Source organism: Equus caballus, chromosome 6 (assembly GCF_041296265.1).
Source record: "Equus caballus isolate H_3958 breed thoroughbred chromosome 6, TB-T2T, whole genome shotgun sequence".
NCBI lineage: Eukaryota > Metazoa > Chordata > Mammalia > Perissodactyla > Equidae > Equus > Equus caballus.
Genome location: NC_091689.1, coordinates 97,570,458 through 97,588,599, shown reverse-complemented (window position 1 = coordinate 97,588,599; position 18,142 = coordinate 97,570,458). Strand labels below are relative to the sequence as shown.

The 18,142-nt window shown below is 38.4% G+C and overlaps 1 protein-coding gene across 12 annotated transcripts in view; it reads right to left on the bottom strand.

The window, feature by feature from the left end:
- The window catches only part of FRS2 (fibroblast growth factor receptor substrate 2), a 120,463-nt gene that overhangs the window by 22,125 nt on the left and 80,196 nt on the right, over nt 1-18,142 (bottom strand). For 5 of the 12 annotated variants that reach the window (XM_070271912.1, XM_023643990.2, XM_070271911.1 and 2 more), the window contains one exon: nt 3,669-3,772. The exons of 6 other annotated variants lie outside the window; for them this stretch is intronic. The gene's annotated coding sequence lies outside the window, so the exon portion shown is untranslated. Of the gene's footprint in view, nt 1-56; nt 2,103-3,668; nt 3,773-18,142 lie in introns of all 12 variants that reach the window. One more of the 12 variants, XM_014740923.3, reaches the window with a different exon arrangement.

Genomic DNA, 18,142 nt, shown 5'->3' with positions numbered 1-18,142 from the left:
CAGTTACAAATCTTTGCTACAACAGTACTAGCTTTTACAGTGCCCCTTGTATTTACCTTTATTGAGATCTCTACTTCTCCATCCGGCTTCAAGATACTGTCTGGCATCCTTTCCTTCACCCTGCAGGACTCCCTTCAGCTCTTCCTGCAGGGCAGGTCTAGTGGTCAGGAACTCTCTCAGCTTTTGCTTATCTGGAAATGTCGTAATTTCTCCCTCACTTTTGAATACAGAATTCTTGGTTGACAGTTGTTTTCCTTTAGCACTCTGAATATATCAGCCCATTGCCATCTGGCCTCCAAAGTTTCTGATGAGCAATTTGCTGATAATCTTATCGAGGATGCTTCCTATGTGATTGACTGCTTCTCTCTTGCTGCTTTCAAGATTCCTCATCTTTGGCTTTTGGAACTTTGATTATAATGTGTCTTGGTGGTATCTCTGAGTTAATCTTACTTGGAGAGCGATGAGTTCCTTGGGTGTTTATATTCATGTCTTTCATCACATTTGGACAGTCTTCAGTCATTATTTCTTCAAATGTCTCTCTTTTTTCTAGGACTCTCACAATATGTACGTTGGTCCACTTGATGGTGTCCCATCGGTCTCTTAGGCTCTGTTCACTTTTCTTCAATCACATTTCTTTCTGTTCCTCAGACTTGGTAATTTCCACTGTCCTATCTGCAAGTTTGCTGATTCTGTATTCTGCCTGTTCACATCTGCCTCCGAATCCTTCTACTGAATTTTTCATTTTAGTTGTTTTACTATTCAGCTCCAGAATTTCTGTTTGGTTTCTTCTTCGGTTTTCTCTCTTCATCAATATTCTTTTCTTCATACATTGTCTTCCTGACTTTTCCCCACCTTCTTTTAGGTCTGTAAGCATACTTAAAACAGTTGTTTTAAAGTCTTTGCCTAATACATCTGCCTTAAGGTCTTTTTCAGGGGCAGTTTCTGTTGATTAATTTTTTTCCTTCAAATGGTCCATACTTTCCTCCTGTTTCTTGGCCTTGTGATTTTTTGTTGCACACTGGACATTTGAATCTAATAATGTGGTAAGTCTGGAAATCAGACTCTCCCCGTCCCCAGGGCTTGCCATTTTTGCTATTGGTTTTATTTTTTTGACTGTTGTAGGATGTCTCTGTGCCAATGGCCAGCCTCTGGTGTCTTCTCAGGTCTTTTCTGAGCCTTTCCTGGACATGCATGGTCACTTTCTAACTTTCCCTGTACATGCGACTGTTTTTTCAATGTCCTAGTCTTTAACGTCCGGCTCCCAAAAGGGGAAAAAGAGGAAAATGAACAGAGCAGAAAAGGGTGTTAGCCCTTTAAATCCCCTGGAAGTCACTTCGGCAGGAAGGAGAGAAGCCGACGACGATGGGAGAGGTGCAACAACGTCTGACCTCCGCGATGAGGAGCAGCAGCCTCCAAGCACAGATTCCTAAAATTCAGAGGAGAGGGCCCTTCTTGCCCACCCTGGCTCTCAAGCTGGGTGTAAGCTGCACCGGCCTGGGAGCCGGGGATGGGGAGCTACCTGAGGGTGGGGGTGGGTAGCTGCTACTGTGCTAAGAGCTGAAACCGACCAAAATTGACTTCAATTTACATCCGAGCCTTCTCTTGGCAGTTGCAATTCTTCAATAACTCCAGAGTTCCAAAACAGTTAGATCAGATTCTGCCAGTACAACTGTCGCCTAGGTGTGGAGACAGATTCCTGACACCTCCTGCTCTGCCATCTTCCCAGAATCCTCTCCAGACCTCTTTTTGAGGATTCAATATATATTCAGGTTTATTGTTTTAATTACTTTGATTATTAGTACTGCCAAGGACTGTGAAGTTTTTGCTTGCTTTTACTGTTTTTCAGTGCAAACATCCAGCATGCCAGTTGTATCAGGGGTTAAACAACGTTATGTGCCTCATTTAAAAGGATACTTTCTACAAGAAAACACATTCTGAGTTCCACCTAACTGATAGGCCACAGCACTCCTGGAGTGAGCATAACCCATGGATGGTGGCATCTTGCCTTTGACTTTGGGACACGATGCCTCAGATACTCTCCACGACTTCTGAGCTCTCTTCTGTTTCTTCCCACTAGTGAAAGGCTCAGAAGCGAAAGGAGACTGGGAAGTAGTAAGAGAGAAGAGGTAGTTACAGCCACTACATGAAGCTATAATCTTGTAACATGGATTTTTTTTTTATAAAATAGGTATATATATTAGCATCAACTATGATTCTATATTCAAGAGGACTAGAATGATTTTACCAGGAAAATTATCAAGAAGCTAAAAATACACTAAATACTGTTTACTAACACCCTATTTTTCTATAGAAAATTGATTTTACAGCCCTTACTGTATGCTAAAGATAGATTCATCTGGATTATCTTGATCCATACAACCACCCTATGAGCTGAGTACTATCATTATTTCCGCCTTCCAAATGAGAACACCCAGGCTTGCAGATGTTAGTAACTTTCTCAACAGCTGATAAGAGGAAGAGCCAGAATTAAATCTAGATCTGACTGCAAAGTCCAAGTTCTTAGTAATTAATACATGTAGAAAGCTTAAAACAGCGCCTTGGCCTAGCATACAGTAAGCACTTAGTAAATGTTAGCTACTGAAATAAAAACAAAAATTTATTTTAAAACCATGTTGTAGGCCTTTGGCAGCTGGTCAATCTTTCTGTGCCTAAATTTCCTCATTTATAAGGTCAAGACACCTATTTCACAGAGTTATTGTGAAAACCAAATAAATTCTGGCTATAAAGACATATAGAAAACACACAGTGTTTAAGCAGACAAGGCATTATTATGTCACCTCTACAGGTAAAATCCTGTCTCCTCTATCACAAAGGAGCCTTCTGCACTGTAAGCACAGAAGCCGGGAACTTAAGCACCATCCTCATACAGAGTTACATTAATAAATTTAGTAAAGCTGTCCTAAATTATTCCAATATGATTCTCGCAGAACGACAAGCAAAGAGAACACTGACCTCTATTCATGAGTGTGATTATAAATTTGGTGCTTAGGAAAGTATATTTGCCCTTTCAGTTCACTAGCACTGAGAATTTGGCTTATACTACACTAGTTCTGTTCAAATACAGCCAGGACAGAGTAACTATAGTTAGAAGCACACAATATTACTCTCTATTTTGGGCACAGCTAACTGCCATATTTAATTACATTAAAACAATCAAGAGAGTGGCATTCAAAAATCCTTTGTTCTCTGTGTCAATGGTCTGGCTGCTTGTTTTTACACTATTGGGTAGGTCTTTTTTATTGATATACATTAGTTTTCTGTTTATTCTTAATATTGCTAAGAATTTTTTATTACTTATATCATTCTCAGGAAGAGGAGTTGGGAAAATAAAACCTCAGGAGGGAGACTTCTCAGGACATTCTGCTAAGCACTGAACCAAAGCCACTCTGCGAACAGTGAGGACATCTGCAACAGTTTCCTCCTTAGCTGGAAACTCAGAGTACACAGTGCACACAAACCACAAGTACCCAAGTATTTCCAAACATCCACCCATGAATATAGTTGTGTCTGCATATTCCTAAACAGATTTTTCTTCCTTTAGGATTTTTATTCTACTAAGGGCAGTGTAAGTGAACCACTTTGTAATTCATAACCCTCCATTCACCGCCCCCCCTTTAACGCTCCAAAAAATCAATTACATTACTTACAAATCACTTCAATATCTGGTACTTTATTTTCTGGAAACTCTTTATGTCTAATCTAAATTCCTTGTACTGCAATTTAAACCAGATTCCTCTCATTTCTGTTTTCTCTGTAAGAGACAAGTAAAACCGGGACGATCAAGAAAGATTAAGCACATGCTCATGTATACTTCAACTACCATCAATTCATTTTCCTATGGATAAATATAAATATTAATAAAGTAACATTTCTTTATTTCAGACACAGTTGTTTGAATTAAGCTAACAAAATGTTACTTCGTAGATAAAAATGATTTGTAAACAGTTATCAATATTAAGAAGAGAATAAAAATTGAGTTCGTTTATTTCTCCATCTACACATTGAAGGATTCACAAAGTATTTTCTGAGCACTAACTCTCTTTGCCAGGCACTGAGTTAAGTGCTAGAAATAAAGATAACAGACACATTCTCTGATTCCAAGGAGCTTAACGTTTAGTGACCGAGACACAAGAAAATGAAGACAAGGCAGAGTTGCAGACCTATGCGCCAGCACCATCAGAGCATTTAACTGAGAGCAGAAGGAGAGACGGAGAGACAAGAGAGGCTTCCTGGGAAAGATGACTACCCAGCCCTGAGAGACGGGGGGGCGTGTGCTACGGCCAAGGGCAATCCAGACCAAGAGAGTGCAGGCAAAAGCAGAGCCGAGGAACACGGCCTGCTCCTGAAGCAGCAGGTCGTTGCTTATAGTTGGATAGTAGGATGTGCATGAAAAAATATTAGGAGATAGGAGGGAAGGCGGCTTGCACCATTTCATGAAGGTCAATTTGCACTACTGAGGGTAGTTCCCATTTTCCGTTACAGTCTTAAAGACACTACTAATGCCCTAGCTAAATACTTTCCTATACAGGCAGAAAATCTAGAGTACATACCAGGAGAACTTCTATTTCCTAAGAACAAAATTAATGATATTTTAGTGTCTATAATGCCCAAAGTCTAACCCATAAATCACAGCATCCATGTATAAGCGTAAATATTCTCCCAATAGCATCTGGACCTGCAGTGACTGTCATTGCAGGATGGTGACCTGAACCTCCAATATTCCTTCCAGATCTAGAAAAAGTCACCCACTTTAACCCATTTCACACTGAATTTGACAAAGTCACTTTCAATCATGTATTTCGGCTTTTAGGAATAGAAATACAAGAATCTATATCTATATCTTTATCTACCATATATCAATCAATCAAGACGTCTGTGTGCGTACTTAGCAAATACTAAAATGGCTTGCTAAAAGTAAAACAAGAGAAAGCTAAGTGGAAGATGATTCCATTCCAAAACACAACTCTCCCTTTAGTAATACTGTTCATGATTCAATCCTGGAATCGTCTATAACCTTGGAGCATACTTATACCCAGAAACATCGGTGATGAAATTTACACAATAATTAAGTCTGAGTGGCCACAATCTCTGCCCTGAGACATATAAGCACACCTACAGATGTGCAGACCCAGCAGATGAGTCACTGCCTTAGCTAACTCGACAATGTCCTCAGCACCAAAGGCAACAATCCCAGCACCTTCCATCAGGACAAAGTACCACTGGCCTCAGGAACTCAAAGAAATTCTTAGTGGAGTGCTTTACGTGGCAATATAAAAATATGTACAAGGAAAGCAGATCCCGGCCTCCAGCAACACTGACGTGATGAACATTCTGTATGGAGACCACACAGCCCTCTGCACTAAAAACTCAGACTGCACCACAGAAAGACGACATGTGCCTGTAAAATAGTAAGAAACTGTAGGCATTCTCCAGAAAGCATTTATCATTAACTCTGAAAACTGGAATGAATATATTTGATCTTACAGAAACAGTGCATTCAATTTTCTCTAAGTATTGTACATCAGAGTTCTATGTTTGTATCCTTCAACTAGTTATCGTTTCTGTATACTAATTCTTATAACAGTCAAGTTAACAAATGATTGCTTATCCCTCATAATAAATCTCTAGTTTACAAATTTACTAATAGAGAGTAGTCTGCTGACCGAACTCTAGCACAATAAATATTTAACTTACAAGGTTTTACTGAACTGAGCAACAGTAAGAGAGAAAAGCCAAGTGTGAATTTTACAACATCTTCCTTAGTGTGGTACACCTAGTAGTTCTCAAACAGCATCTGACTTTATGCCTTTACTCTTTAAAACAACAAAACACTAAACATAAGTCACTCAAACGTCACACTTCAGGTTAAATACATACATAACTTATTCAATGTCAATCAAGCTATAAACATCGACAAAACAATGCAAGACAGGCAAGAAAATCTCCAGGCATCCCCATTTTCATATAATATGCTTACCCTAGAACTAAATAAACATTAATGAAGGATAACAGAAAAGTAAATGAAAGGGTCATTTTCAAAACTGCATATAAAGTATACAAGTAGAATATACCGTATGTAAATCTGTATTTCCAAACTAAGGGGATTATCATACTAGTCACTAGACTCATATTAAAAGCCTAAATATTGACTGTATGTATATAAAATGTACACACACACACACAATCTGCTCAAAATAGTTAAGCCAAGTGCTAAGCAACTCTAAATAACCCTCAAAACACATTGCTTCATGAATTGCTGCATTTAACTCAATCTAAAATGCTCTTAAACATATTCTCAAAGGAAAGTAAATGTGATTACTTATTTTCTGCTTTTACAGGAATGCATTCAAAATTACTGTTACAATCTAGCACTAAATTCACCTGACTCAAATAAACCACTAATGAAAATGTTTGATGTGTGCATTTTCTAACATTCACAAAATACTTTAAAAAAAAAAGTTAACCCCAGAAATATTTACATCAGAGTACGTCTACCCTTTTGATGAACTTTTATGGGGCCAATAATAAGCATTGTTTAAAGAATATTTAATGACAAAGAAAAACATTCGTGGTAAAAAGTTAAGCAGAAAAAAAGGACATATGGTACCCTGGATTGGATCCTGGAACAGAAAAAGGAAATTACTGGAAAAACTGCGGCAATCTAAATAAAGTCTACAGTTCAGTTAACAGTATTGTACTAGTGTTAATTTCTCAGCTTCGACAAATATAACAGTTATTATATAAGGTTAACATTAAAGAAAGCTGGGTAAAGGGTATATGAGAATCTTTGTACTATCTTTCCAACTTTTCTGTGATTCAAAAATTGTTTACAAAAAAATGTTTATTTTAAAAATTATTCTCCATACGCAGCAGCAAATTTGAGAGGATTCTCATTAAAAAAAAATAACATTCTGCTTATTTCTCTCTCTCTCACTGCTACACAAAACATCAACCCAGAAAAAAGACTAAAACACACTAAAATGTTAACACTGGTTCACTAGATGGTAGGGTGAAAAGCATTTTTCTCTTTCTAGTTTCTATAGAGTGTAAATTGCTTTTACAATCAACAATAAATTATCAACTAAGTAATATACAAATCAATACTTTACTAAAGGCTTCTTCAGAAAGAAAAGCTGTAAACGTCTACATACAGCCCAGAGGCAGACTCCGTGCACAACAGGTTAGGGGAGAGCATGAAGAGCACGGCGGCCACAGGAGACTGCCAGGAGAACTTGAGGAGGAAAACCTCACGGGCAAATGCTGGAAACTCGCCAACACACACAACTTACCCACTCTTAGACTAAAGGTGCTCGCAGCCAGCAACATCAGCCCAGGATTCACGTCTTAGGTGAAGGGCCCAAGAGTTTACAAAGATGCATAGCCTGGCTGGATTCCGAACAAAAATGCTGCCGTTGGACATGTGGTGTACAACGCCCACCGAGAGCTGCTGGAGACACCGGCAGGACCACCCCATGTTCTCTAAGCTCTTCTCCTCTACTGCTTTCCTAACACCTTCCCACCTCCTAGGCTCAGGCCTTGGCTCTAGGGCCTAAACATGGCACTCTGGCGCCATTCAGCCACGTGGGTAGAATTACCAAGGTCTAGAGACTACTGCAATTACAGATGTAATTCCCATTTCAAATGTCTGACACCTGAGTATCATGAAAGTTTTTTTTCTGATACTTTCAGGGCAAAACATGTTCCAGCAACTCCATTAAGCCATAAGAGGGGAAAACTTAATCAATAACAAATGTTCCCCAATCAAAATGAAAAAATAAAATCTATTCTGTCCCTTAAAGAAAGTGCTAGTAGAATCAGACAGACTGCATTTTGATGAAGAATCTCTGCCAGGCTGTAATCAGAGTGATTTCTGTGTGTCAGGCTGTCTGCCCCTCCTGAAATAGCACTCTTGTGGCCAGTTCTGGGGATTGTGTTTTTGTGTTTTTTTTTTGAGGAAGATTAGCCCTGAGCTAACATCCACTGCCAATCCTCCTCTCTTTGCTGAGGAAGATTGGCCCTGAGCTAACATCCGGTCCCAGCTTCCTCTACTTTATATGTGGGATGCCTGCCACAGCGTGGCTTGACAAGCAGTGCGTAGGCCCACGCCCGGGATCCGAACCAGCCAACTCTGGGCTGCCAAAACAAAGCATGTGAACTTAACTGATGCGCCATGGGGCCAGCCCCTGAGTTTTGTGTTTTTTAAAGATTTTTTTTTTCCCTTTTTCTCCCCAAAGCCCCCCAGTACATAGTTGTGTATTTTTTTTTTTTTTAGTTGTGGGTCCTTCTAGCTGTGGCATGTGGGGGCCACCTGAGCATGGCTACATGTGCTGTGCCATGTCCACGCCCAGGACTCAAACCAGGGAAACCCTGGGCCGCTGAAGCGGAGCGCACCACTCGGCCACGGGGCCAGCCCCGTGTTTTTTAAAACTAGTTTTTAATTCTTACTTTGTTTATGATCACCCTCATTCTCAGCTGATAGTATGGCAGATTCTTGAACTGTTACTTAATAAACATGTACATGCTTTTTTTTCACTTTACTCTTTTGAATCCTCACAGACGCTGTAATCAGATACCCAAGCCTTATATTAAGAACAGATAACAAATAAGGCCCTATACTCAGAGATAAAAGAATATTTTATGTTAAAGTGCATGGTCTTTACTTCATGAGCTTCATAACAGCAATTTTAGGCATCAGAAGCCTTTTTTGCTTACTTTCCAATTCTTGGTCATGTTTAAGAAAATAGAGGCTACCAAAAAGTGATCCTCAGGTATGGAGGCCACTATATTGTTACTGTTGCTGTTATTATTTTGAAAACTAATGGAAATACATACTGTTTTTCATCAAAACTGAGATGCAATTGATTTTAAGACTGATACTTTATATACCACTAAGAAAAAAAAGTTGTCAAACTATGACATGCCACTGATTGTAAGATATACCCATATTTCAGTGAATAAAATTAGAAAATGTCTCTTAGAATCAATGAAATATAGTATACAGTCAATGAGAACTATCAACTCATTACAAATAACACTAATGAAAGGATATTTAAAATATCTTTTCTTTGCTCCTTCCTGGATACTAGAAGATAGTTACAATTACGTGGTAGGATTTCAGAGCACCCAAGACACAATGTTCTTTCCAGCTGTGATAAACCTGTATGGAAAACAATCCTGTAGTGCGGACCGCTGGGAACTATTTTCTCCATTGTTCAAACAGGGAAATGAAGTGAAAAAACTAATTACAATTTTACCGGAAGCTAAATTTAGAATTTTCAGTTTCCCTGTCTACCACATTAACAAAGACAATATACACACTTCCCCTAAAGGTGTCATGGGGTGTTGTCCTTCGGATGCATCTGGATCTTAAACTCAGGGTATCACTCCTGCACGATGAAGGTAACTCTGAAGAGCCATATTCAAAAGCACAGCTGAGGTCACTGGGGCTATCCCCTTAGAGTACAGTTTATGGTAAAATACAATATGAAAGCAATCGTGAGACTATTTCCTTTCATTTTTTTTTAAAGTCAAATGTGGAGAAAACAATCTATACAGAAAACTGTCAGAATTTCTAAGATGTTTTACTCTATCCCACTTCCAAAATGTTTCTTCACTAGTACTGGCTGAAAAGCTATCCACTGTAAATCCTCTTTAGAAAAAAAAATCCATGAACTTAGCTACAAAGAACATTAGTCTAATAAAATATCCTAATATTAGTCTCATAAAATATTCTTGTCAAAGCCTTAAAATTTTTAATTTTCCACACGCAAATTACAAATCTGAATTCTCTTGAAACTATTAACCCCGCTAAAACAGAAGGTGGAACGTGGCTAAGAGTTTAATTCTCATATAATTGATAAATGACCTACAACAGCTCTGCTATCTAAATGTATTTTAAAACACCACATTAGAATCTAAAACAAAAGGCGTGGTTTTTAGCGTTCTAAATTCCTCCAGTAGAAGGCAGTTATCAATCTCTGATATTGCCAGCAATGCAGCATGACACAAGGAAAATATCACGGGCTTTAGGGCTAAGGAGATGAGTTCCTATTCAGCCTCTCTGCATCTAAGTTTCCTCACTGATAAGTTAAAAACCGCAACTACCACCTCATATGGTTGTTACAGGTTTGGAGGCTGTTGCAGTAACAGTAAGGGGGGGTATGAATTAGGGTAGTGAACCATGAAGATGGAGAAAGGAGAACAGACAAGGAATACTCAGAAGTTAGCATCAATAACACCTGATCATTGACTAGCCTGGGAAGGAAAGCAGGAGTCAGGGAACATAGCCACATTTTCCATTTAGGTGACAGTACATTCACTGAGCTAGGGAACACAGGAAGGACACAAGGTTCTGAGAAACTGATAAGCTCGGTTCTAAAAGTACTGTGATGCCTGTGAGATATCCAAGCAGAAATGCTCAACAGGCAAAGAGAGAAAGAGGGAGGGAGGGAGAGAGACGTGAGTTGGGGATGGGGATCCAGGAGCCACGAGCTTATGCGTGCAGGGCATGGGACAGATGAGACTGCCCAGAGAGATGAACAGTAAGAGCTACAGAAATTCAGAAACACCAGCATTTAAGGAAACTGCAAAGGAAGAGAAGCCCCAGAATGAGACTAGACAGGCACTGTCCAAGAAGCAGGAAGAAAGTCCCCAACAGTGTGGTTTCACAGAAGCCCAGGGAAGAGAAGGATTCAAGGTGAGGTGGGATAAGAAGAAGAGTCAGTAAGGTAAGATCACAGGAAGCATGGAAGTTAGTGTGGAGAAAAGAATATTTAGCAGTAAGGAAGAGTACGGCAGAGATGGCTGTTGCCAAATTTCTGTTTTGTGGAATAATGGACTTGACTTGATCCTGAAATAGAGGTTGGACCAGATCATAGAAGTCTATGAGAATAAAAGAGCCTTCCATCCATCTAACAAAGAATTGTGTTCCCTTCAAATGTTCCCAATCACTAGCCATGTTTCAGAAGATTCCACTACTGGTTAAGAAGCTAGATGAGATGACTTGAGCTTTCTTTCAATTGAAGTATATTTTAAGGACTAAACTAAATCTAAATCTAAAAAAGAACAAAGGTAAAGACACAACAGAAGAGCTTTTAAATACTTAGAAACATAAAGCAATGGTTCTATGCAGTTGTAAAAGTTATACTCAATTAATTCTAGTAAAATGCATACAAAAGATAAAGCCATTTTTAACCTCTGAGTCCAAAGTAAAACATTTGATATGACATAAAAACTTTTACGTCTTCACCAAATTTTATGGTTGACTTTTAGCTGCTATAATTCTGTTTCATGTCATTAACACCTACCCAACTGAGTTTGTATAACTTTCTACTACTAACAACTATGTTCTTTCTTTTCTTCTTTTTAAAGTTCAGGCACATCAGTTTGTTTGCTTATTTTTAAGACAGAGTTAAACCATTATTTTCCATTCGACCCCCCAGAGCCACCCTACTCTGCCCCAGAGGACAGGCCTGCATGGAGCAATAGCAGACCAGGTTGGCTGTGGCCCACTTCTTACTGAGGTTTCTCTACTGATGACTCCTATCAGGCAGCCCTTTTCTATATCTACAGCTCTTGCTGGTTCAGGTAATCACTTCCTTCCTGGTCCCTCTTAGACCTAGAGGTCTGACAGATTCCTGCTGTTGTCAGCTAGCCTAGTCATCACTGCTTGCTGGCTTCCTTTAACCTGCCCTTGTCGTTAGTGCCGTGGGCTGGATCCCGACTCCCAGTGACCCTGCGGGCAAGAGAGCTGAGCCTTGTGCACACAGCTGCTACAGTATGACGACTGACAGATTCACCGAGAGACAAACTGGGCCACAGCAGTGAGAGTGGCAAATCCTAACCATTAGACCACCAGGCCTGGCTTTACTCTGCCTATACTCTGCAAATAATCCCTTCATTAAATTCTCTTTTATTACACTTAGTGTCCTGTTTCCTGCCAGAAGGCTGACTGATACAGTAGCTACTGATGTTTTCAACAGTCATTATATATTGCACTCTAACCACTGGAGAAAATACTTATGAGAAACAGTCATGATCACCAGCTTTTACATTTCTTAGTCAAGCCGACTAAACTTCTCTCTAAGAATAGAAAATAAAAATTACCTACCTAAAAATGCTTAAAAGGAAGAAGGAATTATTTGTAAATTTTACTAAGTTTAATACCCCAAAATCTTGCTGGCATCCTTGACACCTCACTCTCACATGCTTACCATCTCAACCACTTCTCTGGTTCAAGCTACCATTGTTTCTAGTCTGAATTTTTGCAACAGCCTTCTAATTGATCTCTGCCTCTCCTCTGGCCCTGCTCTAGTCTTTTCTCAACAGAGCAACCAGAGTAATTCTGTTAAAAAGCGTTACTGGATATTTTTTAAATGGTAAAAATCATGACTCTCATAAACAAAATGAACATATGTCAAAGATATTATTTAACTCATTAATTAATGAACGAGGGAACTATTAAGATATTACAACTGGTTCAGAGGAAAACTCCAAGAACCACACAAACAGAGAGAATAGGAACTCTGAAATGAATCTGCAAAGAGATGTAAACAGGTCTATTACCAAGGCAATAATCAATTGCATTCCCGGGACACAATTAATTTGCACCTTTAGGGATAAGACGCCTACATTTTTAACAGTTTTCTAGAAATTACAGAACTGTAAAATGACTCAAAGAAAATGAGACAGAGACAAACTCAAAGGATAAGCAAGACAGGACACCCACTCATCATTTTTTGCCCATTTCAAAGTTGTTCACAATTTTTCCTGACACAAATCTTGCATGGCTCCCTCTATTCCCCTGAAAGTAAAAATTAAAGACTTTTTAATGATCTGCACTACCAGCTCCTAAATACTTTGGTAGTTTGGTATAATTTCCTGCCCTCTGGCTACAATACTGATCTCATACACTTTACAGCTCTCCCCTCCACACCCTGCTTCTGCCACGCTGGCCCTCTGGCGGTTTCTGAACACACGAACCATGCTCCTCCCTCAGGGCTTTCGCAGCCGTTGTTCTCCCTACCTCTTCTGCCAGATACCCCCCAAGCTTGCTCCCTCTCTTGCTTCAGGTCTTTGCTCACAAATTCGTCTGTGAGAGGGCTTCCCTGAGCACCCTGTATAAAACAGGTAACCCCCTTTCCACAACGGTACTCCCTTTTCCTCTCACACTGCTTTCTTGTTCTCCAAATGATTTACTGCCAACTGGCAGACTATATATTGACTTCTTTCTTTTCTGATCCCCCCTCTATGCCATAGCCACCACAAAAAGTAAACTCCACAGGGGCAAAGACTCTGTTTTCTTCACTGCTATATCCCCAGTGCGCAGAAAGGGCCAGACACATATTAAATGCTAAGTTTAGTGAATGAAGAAATACTCTAGTACTGGATAATGTTTCAAAATAGCAACATACTTATTGATAAATTTTGCCCCTGAATTTTTGCAACATGAGAACACACCAATAAAACTACAACCAAATAATCTTACGTTTTTACCAGTTAATATGTTAATAGTTATTAAGATCACTGGTTAAAATGAAGCTCAAAATTATCACTTAGATTTGCCTGAACACTGACAGGGATTTCAAGAGAAACGCTTGGAAATTTAGCAAACAGTACCACCAAGTTTCTCTTGGAAGCAATGCTATCATTTGGCTGTCAAGGTGAACAAGTGTACTGACAAGACTTGGGCGGCACCAGGCACCCTCCTTTTCACACTGCACGGAGTCAGAGACTGTCACTGGATTGTAGTTACTATAGCAGACATGTTTGAAGAGTCTATCGTGGCAAGGACATTTGCCGAAGGCATTACCCAAGCCCTATCACTTCCTCCATGCTAAGTCACTCCTTGAAGGTCCTGCAGTCTTGAGATGGGCCTAGGTGAAAGTGAACAGACTCCAGATTTGAAACCAGCGTTTACGTTGGATTTCTGATCCCAACCCTCTCCCTAAGCTCTTTTAATTTTTAACCTTAAAAGGTGACTATTAACTTGTATTTTCTTTGGGTACTACTTGAGCTACCTGCCATATGAAATCCCAACTCCAACATCTTTGGTCTAATTACTTGCTATTTCTTTTGTCTAATTATTTGGTAACTGTTTCAGCCAGAAGAGGAATATGGTTATGTAAGTGGAAAGCATGAGTTTGGAATATTACAGGCTACTGAAATAATGGTTTAGCTATTAACAATATTAGTTTCTTCACATATTTTCTTTCTTTACACTAGTTCACTCAAAAATCTGTTTAAAAAGTCACAGAGTAAAAGAGCTCATCTTGGGGCCGGCCCTGTGGCCGAGTGGTGAGGTTCACGTACCCCACTTTAGCAGCCCAGGGTTTCGCCGGTTTGAATCCTGGACGCGGACATGGCACCGCTCATCAGGCCACACTGAGGCAGCGTCCCACATACCACAACTAGAAGGACCCACAACTAAAAATATGCAACTAGGTACTGGGGGCTTTGGGGAGAAGACGGAAAAATAAAATCTTTAAAAAACAAAAGAACTCATCTTTCTTCTTTCATCTATAAATAAATCAAACATAAGGGTAACAAGTAAGCTTTTAAATTCCTCTTGTTGATAAGGCTGGAATTGTTTAAGATGGATAGCATGCACATTTTCACTTTTTAATTAAAATGCTACGAATTAATATGTTTATTTTGTCAAAACTAAGTATGTCTGCTAGTAGGGGAAAATCTCCAGAATACGCTCTGCCCTACTCCCCACCAAGAAAATATCTGGGTTGGTGGCAATAAATGCCCTTTTCCTAATATATGGCCCCAGTAATACTTGCTGTAGTAATAAAAAGATAACTAAATCATAATCGAAGTTCCTAAAGCAAAATTTTTCTGAAATATAGACAAATTATTTATTTGAAACCAGTTATCTCTCTTTAAATTATTAAAAATTTCTAAAGAGTATGTCAAAGAACACGTAGGACTTTTAAGTAACAAATTATACATTCAAAGGTATAGTCAATATTTTTTATAAGAATTTTGGTTGATCTGAACATAAAAAATTTAAAATGATACTAGAGGACTTGAGATTATAATAAACATAACTTTCTACCACTTGTGAGTGGGCCTTCAGCTGGCAGCAAATGCATCATCATAAATGCTGGGCCTGTTTGCGAGAACCAGTTATGCAATATCCTCAAGCAAATTACTTTTACTAGATTTTTAAAAACTTGGGTTGCTCCAGGAATAATGTGTATTTAAGAGTGGAATATGATCAAAAACCTGGTAAAGTCATGAAGTACATGATTTCTTGGTTTAAAAAAATACTTGAGGGACTCAGTATTTTTTTTAAATAAACTTTATTTTTTAGAACAATTTCAGACTTAGTGAAAAACTGAGAAGATAGTACAGAGTTCCCAAATACTCCGCATCGTATTATTAACATCTTACATTAGTATGGTACATTTGTTACAATTAATAAACTAACGGAAACACATTATTAATAACTAAAGTCCATACCTTATTCAAATTTCTTTAGCTTTTACATAATGTCCTTTTATTGTTCCAGGAGCCTATGCAGAATACTATATTTCATTTAATCATCATTTTGCCTTAGGCTCCTCTTGGCTACCCAGTTTCTCAGATTTTCCTTGTTTTTGATGACACTGACAGTTTTGGGGACTACTGGTCAAGCATTTCGTAGAATGTCCTTGTATTGGGGTTTGTCTGATATTTTTCTCAGGATTAGATTGGGGTTATGGGTCTTGGGGAGGAACACCACAGACATACAGTGCCCTTTTCACCCCATCATACCCCTTGAAGCATACTATCAATATGACTTATCACTGTTGATGTTCGTCCTGATGACCCGGCTGAGGCAATGCTTGTCAGGTTCCTCCACCTCCCAACCTCCTTCACTAGTATGCTCTTTTGAAAAAGAAGTCATTATGCACAGCCCACACTTAAGGAGCGGGGAGCTAGGCTCTACCTTAGTGAAGAAAGAGCATCGACATAAATTATTTGGAGTTCTTCTGCACGGGAGATTTGTCTCTTCTCATTTATTTATTCAATCATTTATTTATACCAGTATGGAACCATGTATATTTATTTTATACTTTGGGGTTTTAATCCTTTACACTTTACGTATTTTCTTGCTCAAATTATTCCAACTTCAGCCATTGGGAGCTCTTTCAGTTGGCTCCTATCTCCCTTTGACACATTCCCATCATTGTGGGTTTGTTTGTTTAAGTACTTTCTTAATTTTTGGCACTACAAGATGCTCCAGGCTGATCTTATATACTTCTAGCCCCAGTCCTAGAATCAGCAATTTCTCCAAGGAGCCCTGGCTCTTTTTATTGGAGGACTATATTAGAAACCAAGATCTGGGCATCAGCTGTACTCTTGCTACTGGGGTGTCACTGCTTCTCGGAGGACAGGACCTCAGTTTTTAACTGAATTTTGTGTTATTTTATAGGGAATTGCCTAACAAAATACAGAAATAAATTCACGTAAAACTAGACTAGGCCTATGGAGTTTTACAATCAATTAATGCAATTGTAGATGTATTTATCATCACTTTTTACAGGTATGTTTTAAAAACAATTAATCTAAAAAGTATAAGGGAGACAAATTTTTAAAACAGAGAATTGGGACATGCTCCTCCCTTTTTTAAACAAAAGGAAAGAGGAACAACTACATAATGTCAGGAATAAGAAGAAACGTCATTATGGTCAGCAAGCAGTTCACCAACTTTTTGGTCTCAGGACCTCTTTACACTTTAAAAAATCATCTTAGCATTTTTCAAAGAGCTTTTGTTTAACTGGATTATATCTATTGATATTTACCAAATTAGAAGTTAAATCTGAGAAATGTTTAAAATATTATTTAAAAGAATAATAAGCCTATTACACATTAACATAAATAATATTTTTAACAAAAACTAACTGTTTAAAAAATCTATTTTCCAAAAAACGTAATGAGAAAGTGATGTTATTTTATATTTTTGCAAATATCTTTAGTGTCTGGCTTTATAGAAGATGGCTAAATTCTTATGACTGTTTCTGTGATATGTTGTTTTGGTTAAGTTCTATAAGCACATGAAGAAAATCCAGCCTCAAACAGATAGAGAGTTGGAAAACAGAATATTTTAATAATCATTTTGAATAACTGTTGATATTCTTGATACTGTACCTAAACTCGACAAATGGTAGTTTCTTGAAAATCAGTTACAATGTGGATTCTAAAAACGGTATCAATGAACTTTTCACACTCTATTACATTAAAATCCATTGGTTTATCTCGGACTTTGAATGGATCTTTTACCCATATATGATTTTGTATTATCATACATTGGTCATCTGGAAAATACTGGTTCAGTGAGTTATGCAGATGTTCCAAACTGACACAATTCAGAATATGAAGGGGAAAAAAAATCACATTCTTTAACATCATTACCCATCACACCAGAAGATCTGGGAAGCTGTCAAGCTCATGGTATTAGATATAAGTTTCCCAAAATTCTAAATTTCACTTTTTGAAAGCTTGACCTTTTTTTATCATTAGCTATTAATAAAGCTGTTTTTCTGGATGTGTTAGGCTCACTTAGTTCACGTTTGAGAAAAACAAATGTCAAATACCTAAGTTTAAATAACTAAAATTTGCCAGTCCTGTTCTTTCAAGAAAAAACGGAGTGTTGCAGAAAAAACCAGCTGGTTCAGCGCACAACTCAACTGATAGGTGCTTCTTCTGAAGACGACAACCACGCTTCAGTGTGCCGGAGAAGTGCTTTCTGACTCCCTCCTATTTCCTCACGCAGATGCTAAAAAGACGTGTCCTCAAAGTCAAGATCTAACAAAATTAATATTTTCACTGCTTCATCAAGGACATTCTTAAATGAAACTGGATTTATTTTTAAAAAAGAATACGAATGCATGACAATGAAGAATATAATAGTTCAGTTTGGTGCCAGTGCCTTAAATTTGTGCTAAAGTGTCAGAAGTTTTAACTACCATTGCTTTGCAGCATCACTGCAAATGTCAAGAGAAAAAGACAAAAAAAAAAATCTATATTATGAAAATAGTTTTGACCTCCCAGACTACCTGGTCTCAGGGATCCACACAGGTCCACAGAACATACTTTGAAAACTACTCAAAATTAGATATCCCAAAGACAA